Genomic DNA, 5,946 nt, shown 5'->3' with positions numbered 1-5,946 from the left:
TCCACAGGCAGCTCTGAAAAGGCCATTCCAGAAAGTAAACACACATGAGAGAGTCGGGCCCCTGGAACTACCTCAGAGGCGATGGTTTATACCTTTCTCATTCTTTCTTTTTGTTTTAAACATATGTACCTAAGTTGTACTATTTTAACCATTTTTAAGTGCACAGCTCCATGGCATTAAGTACATTCACATTGTTGAACAGTCATCACCACCCTCTTGTCCAGAATTCTTTTAATCTTCCCAAAATGAAACTCTGTCCCCATAAACACCAACTCCCCCCGCTCCCCGGCGCCCTGTCCCCAGCATCCTACTTTCTGTCTCTGTGGACTTGACTCCTCTAAGGACTTCATGTAAGTGGAGTTGCACGGTATTTGTCTTTATGACTGGCTTATCGAACTCAGTATAATGTCCTCAAGGTTCATCCTCGTTATTCCTTTCTTATCTTTAAAAATTAACAGAAAAAAAAAATAAGAATGTGCTTCCCACGGTCTGTTCTCCATCTGTGTCTATAACCCATCATTTCTGTGGCTGTCCCCCCTGGGCCTCCCTGTGAAGCCACTGGGCACTGTTCTCCTGGAGTTGTGAAAGTTGTTAACTTGAAACAAAAGACCTTTCAAAGTGAGAGGCAACAAGCATTTATTTGAGAGTATTTGAGAGCAACAAGAATTGCTATTTGTGAAGGACTGATTCAGACAGAAGCCCAAACAATGTTCGAATTAGAAGACAAAGGCAAGGGAGGAAGGAACACCCACACCCACAGAAGGGAAGCATTGGAATTGGTGCAGATAATGCTACCTGGTGACGCTAATTCTAAACAGTGCTTTCAATTTTCAGTCCAGGGGTCATCAGCCCAGTAGACATAATATCTGCTTTCTTATTATCTTGCCAAACAGATCTCTGGGGTACAAGTTTGCCTTAGGCCAGTGATGGCGAACCTACGACACGCGTGTCAGAGGTGACACGCGAACTCATTTTTTTGGTTGATTTTTCTTTGTTAAATGGTATTTAAATATATAAAATAAATATCAAAAATATAAGTCTTTGTTTTACTATGGTTGCAAATATCAAAAAATTTCTATATGTGACACGGCACCAGAGTTAAGTTAGGGTTTTTCAAAATGCTGACACGCCAAGCTCAAAAGGTTCGCCATCACTGCCTTAGGCCCTGTCCAAAGGTTATTCTGCCCTGTTTTAACAACCCAGGGTCTTAGGTATGAAGTGTGAGAGATTCCGCTGGCATGGCAGCTCCAGCTCCATTTTAAAGTGGCCCCACTTACATTATTGTTTACAAGGTAGAGACGAAGAGCATCAAGCCAGCATTAAGCCAAATGATTAACAGGAAAGACAGGAAACCTCTTGCTTCGAGCTGCTTCTTGTCACGCAGGACTCAGCATGCGCAGGTGGGGATGGGATGCTGCCAGTCCTTTTTGATATTTTCAAACTGAAAATCACCATGGCTGCTTCTTTCACCCTCCCTGAATTTTGTTTTTAATCAGATTAATTGAGATATAACCAATATACAGTGAAGTTCACTGTTATTAGTAGGCAGTCTATGAGCACAAACAGCCTTAAAGCACATCAAAATGTAAAATAGTTTGATCTCCCCAGAAACATCCCCTCATAGCCCTTTGCAAGCAACTCCTGCCCCCAGTCCCAACCATTGGTCTGTGTCCCATCCCTGTAATGGAGCCTTTTCGAGACTGTTACAATTAAATCACGCCGCAGATGTCCTGCGAGCCTGAATTCTTCCCCTGAGTGCACGGCATCGGAGACTCGATATCAGCTCGCTCCTTTCCATTGCTGAGTTATATTTCATTACCTGACATGAGGTGTTTATTTATCCATTCTCACTAATTGAAACACATTAGAACTGTGTCCATTTGGGGGCAATTATGAGCAAAGCTGCCACAAACAGTCATGCACAGGTTCCATGTGAAGGGACGTTCACATCCCTTGGGTGATGACCGAGGCTTGGCACTGCTGGGTCCCAGAGAGAGGGCCAGGTTTAACCTCATAAAAACGCTACCCAGCTCTTTGACCAAGGGCTGTGCTGCTTTGGAAAGTTCCAGCATCCTCGTCAGCACTCACTATTATCATATTGACATTGTTTTCTTGTTCCCATAGGTGTGCAGAGGTTTCATTTTAATTTTAATTCAATTTGCACTTCCCTGATGACTGATGGCATTGATGATCTTCTCCTATATATATTTGCCCTCTGAACTCTTCTTTAGCAAAGTGTCTGTTTCAATCCTTTCTGTACTCTTATGGAGTTATTCCTTTTCTTATTATTGAGTTTGAGAGCACTTTGTATATTCTGGACACTGGTCTTATGTTGAATATGTGATTTGAAAATATTTTCTCCCTGACTGTGGCTTGTCTTTTCATCTTCAAAAGTACATTTCAATGAGCCTGAGTTGTTAATCTTAATGAAATCAAATTCAACTAAGTTGCATTTAAAGTGGGTCTGTGCCAAAAATTCTTTCAGCCAGCCAAGTTCAGACAGAATCATTTTGGTCTATTATAAAATACACAACGTTTGTTGGTTGTCTACAAAAGAAAAAAATGAAGACATTTTCCTAGTCAGACGAAAATGACTCATTGCTGATATGAATGCGCACATTTGTTAAGTCCAGGTTATCTGCCTTCCGTGGGAGAGCCAATGACACTAAACCTGCTGGGACTGTCATCCAATCCTCCCAGGACGAGGGTCTCAGAGCATTTCCCATTAGCTGATCCACACACGGAACATTTATGGCACAGCCTCTGTGCCGGTCTGGAGCCAGAGGCAGGCCCGCCTCCAATGAGCAGCACATACGAGGAGCATGTGATGAGAGCTTGGACAGAAGCATCCACAGAACTCTATGATCACCCTGATCTGCCCAGAGCGGCTCCACCACCACCCATTCCTTCAACTCAAGGGCAGGTGTCATCTCCAGCACCCCAACTCCACGCCGCACCAATCGGTGGACATCGAGACCCTCTCGATGGCTCACAACACCCCCTGTCTCCCGCCTTGAGTTCATGACCTCACTCAGGCCCCCACTCAGTGCCTCCCACCCGTCCCTGTGTCCCCACCTCCCACCCAGCCCCGCACCCTGCTTCCCACACACACTGCTCCAAGGTGACCTCTCCAAAACAACCTCAACACTAACCGTGGGATACCCGAGGGGGAAGCTGGGTGCCATCGGGGAGCACGTCTGACGAGCATTTCTGCAAATGGCATGGTCTGGAAAGCTCAGCGGTCTTCAGGCGTGCCTTGTGATTCTGTTTCTCATTTTAGGCAATATTCATATTTGTAAGTTACTTTATTCATACTTGTATATAAATGCATATATACACGTGCGCACAAACTGGGCAAACCTGCACCTGCACCCAGTCCGTAAGTCGCCGTAATCACCATGAGTCTCTTCAGTTTGGATGCCACCCACAGAGTGGGCAGAGGCTGTGAGTGTACACGCTGGTCCGGGCTCCTGGTGGAAGCTATAATCATCCGTATCGTGCGTCTGCCTTGGTCCTCTCGGGCTGCTACACAAAATACAATGAACTGCACGGGAGCTCATAAACAGCAGACATTCACTTGTCACAGTCTGGAGGCTGGAAGTCCAAGATCAAGGGACCTGCAGATTCAAAGTCTGGTGATATCCAGCTTCCTGGTCTACAGACGGCGTCTTCTCTGTGTCCTCACATTGAGGAAGGGGTGAGGGAGCTCTCTGGGGTTTCTTTATAAGGGGTTTAATCCCATTATGGGAGCTCATGACCCCATCACCTCCTAAAGACCCCACCTCCTAACACCATCACACTGGGGTTAGGTTTCAGCATATGACTTTTTGGGGACACCAGCATTTGGTCCACAAAAATCCACTATTTTACTTCCCTCTTCCAGTTCCCTTTACCTAAAAGTTTTGGGAGGACATTCAGCCAATGTGAAATACTCACCATAACGTAAGTACTTGGACAGCTGAGCCAGCAGAGCCTGTAGACAGGCACAGGTGTGCTCAGGGCTGAGGCTGCCACCAGGGGGCCTGGAGGGTGCGGCAGGTGCAGACAGAAGGAAAAGGGAGGGTTGGCTATGAAACGTGGGGCAGAAAAGCCGAAAGAAAAGCTTAATAGTTTTGCTTAGGAAAATAGAAACCTGATGGCAAAATAATTATTCAAATAATCTTTAAATCGTCTGTGTTGCTTCAAGGAAAGTTAACTGGGACACCTTGTTTAACTGGGACAATTATTGAAAGTCTATCTGAGACCAGGGAATGCGTAAGCGATAAATATCCCTAAAGATCCTTTTTAAAAGCATACTTTTCCTCATCAGGGCAAATTTATTTTTAAAAATAATATGCAGGGAAAGAATTAGATAAATTGCCCTTGAAATTTCTCCATTCTCATTTGGTGAGAAATAAATCCCCCAACGGCATGATAAAAGGATTAGAGTTGATTTTCATTTCCTCACGATGGGAAGAACTGTAATTGCAGTGACCATATTTTCTGAACCAAACATCGTGACAGTCGGCCTGACAAGAACACGTGTACTTATAAAGACAATGGAATGAGATATTTGAAATGGAAGATGTCCCACAAGAGCTAGAGCTCTCGTGAGCAGCTCTGACCCAGAAGTCATTGGGTTTTGAGGCATTTTCCATGATGTCATTGATATAATATTTCCTTGTCGAAGTGTGAAGTGTAAAACTGTTGCTAAAATGGTTTCCTCATATCCCACTCATCACATGCAGCAGTTTCTAGTTTCAAAGAAGATAATTCAGTTGAGTGAAAAATAACCACTTTTCTCTGTGTTGGTAAGGATAACTCAAAACAACAGAATGTATTATGTTTAAATTAGCATTTAAATTTGGCCATAAAATCTATCAGTACTTTGCACACAAAATTTCTTCTTCATGTCTGGCCCACTGAGTATTGGATCTATGCCACTTAAAGCACATCTAATATTAAATGTTTAAAACTATACATTGTGGAGTGATTCTGTGTGTTGCTAGATACAAAAGCTTTCACCATGAGATTATTTTGGGAGGGAGCTCCCCAACACTTATATATTTATCGATTATGAGCTGCCAGAGTGAGGGGAAGGCAGAGAATGTGGAGGCGAGGGCATTTGCCAGTCGAAGCTCTGAGCACAGATATAGAGTGTCCCTGATGCTGTGAGCTGGTAAGAAGATGGTGGATTTCTCAGGAATGCACAAAACAAGATGCTGCTGTCATTTTGATAATTCAAATACACTGAACACAGAGAAAGTTCCTATGTGGGTGGAGAATGGTGAAGAATCATTAAAAAAAATAATTTGTGGAAAACTAACTGTTTGCAAAGGCAGTGGTCAGTGTTCTCGACCATGCATTCAGAAAGTCTTCTTGAGTCAGCTCGGGCTGCTGTAACAAGTACCACAGACAGGGTGTCCTAAACAACAGAAATTTGTTGTCTCACAATCTAGAGGCTGGAAGTCTGAAATCAAAGTGTGGGCAGGGCTAGTTTCTCCAGAGGCCTCACTCCTTGGTGTGTAGATGGCCTTCTTCTCCCTGTGTCCTCTCAGTGATTGTCCGTCTATGTGTGTCTATGTCCTCATTTACTCACTCTTCTTATAAGGACACTGATCAAATTGGAATAAGGCCTACTCCAATGACCTCATTTTACCTTAATTACCTCTTTATTTTTTTAATAAATCTTTATTGTTCAGATTATTACAGTTGTTCCTCTATTTTCCCCCCATAGCTCCCATCCACCTGGTTCCCACCCCACCCCATGCCCTTACCCCTGCCACGGTCCTCGTCCATAGGTGTAAGATTTTTGTCCAAACTCTTCCCGCACCCTTCATACTCCCTTCCCCCTGAGAATTGTCATTCCACTCCCTTTCTATGCCCCCACTTCTATTATATTCACCAATTTATTCTGTTCATCAGATTTTTTTAATTGACTTAATTTTTAGATTCACTTGTTGATAG

The sequence above is a fragment of the Myotis brandtii genome, unplaced genomic scaffold (assembly GCF_000412655.1).
Source record: "Myotis brandtii unplaced genomic scaffold, ASM41265v1 scaffold639, whole genome shotgun sequence".
Classification (NCBI taxonomy): domain Eukaryota; kingdom Metazoa; phylum Chordata; class Mammalia; order Chiroptera; family Vespertilionidae; genus Myotis; species Myotis brandtii.
This window is presented reverse-complemented; position numbering follows the sequence as displayed.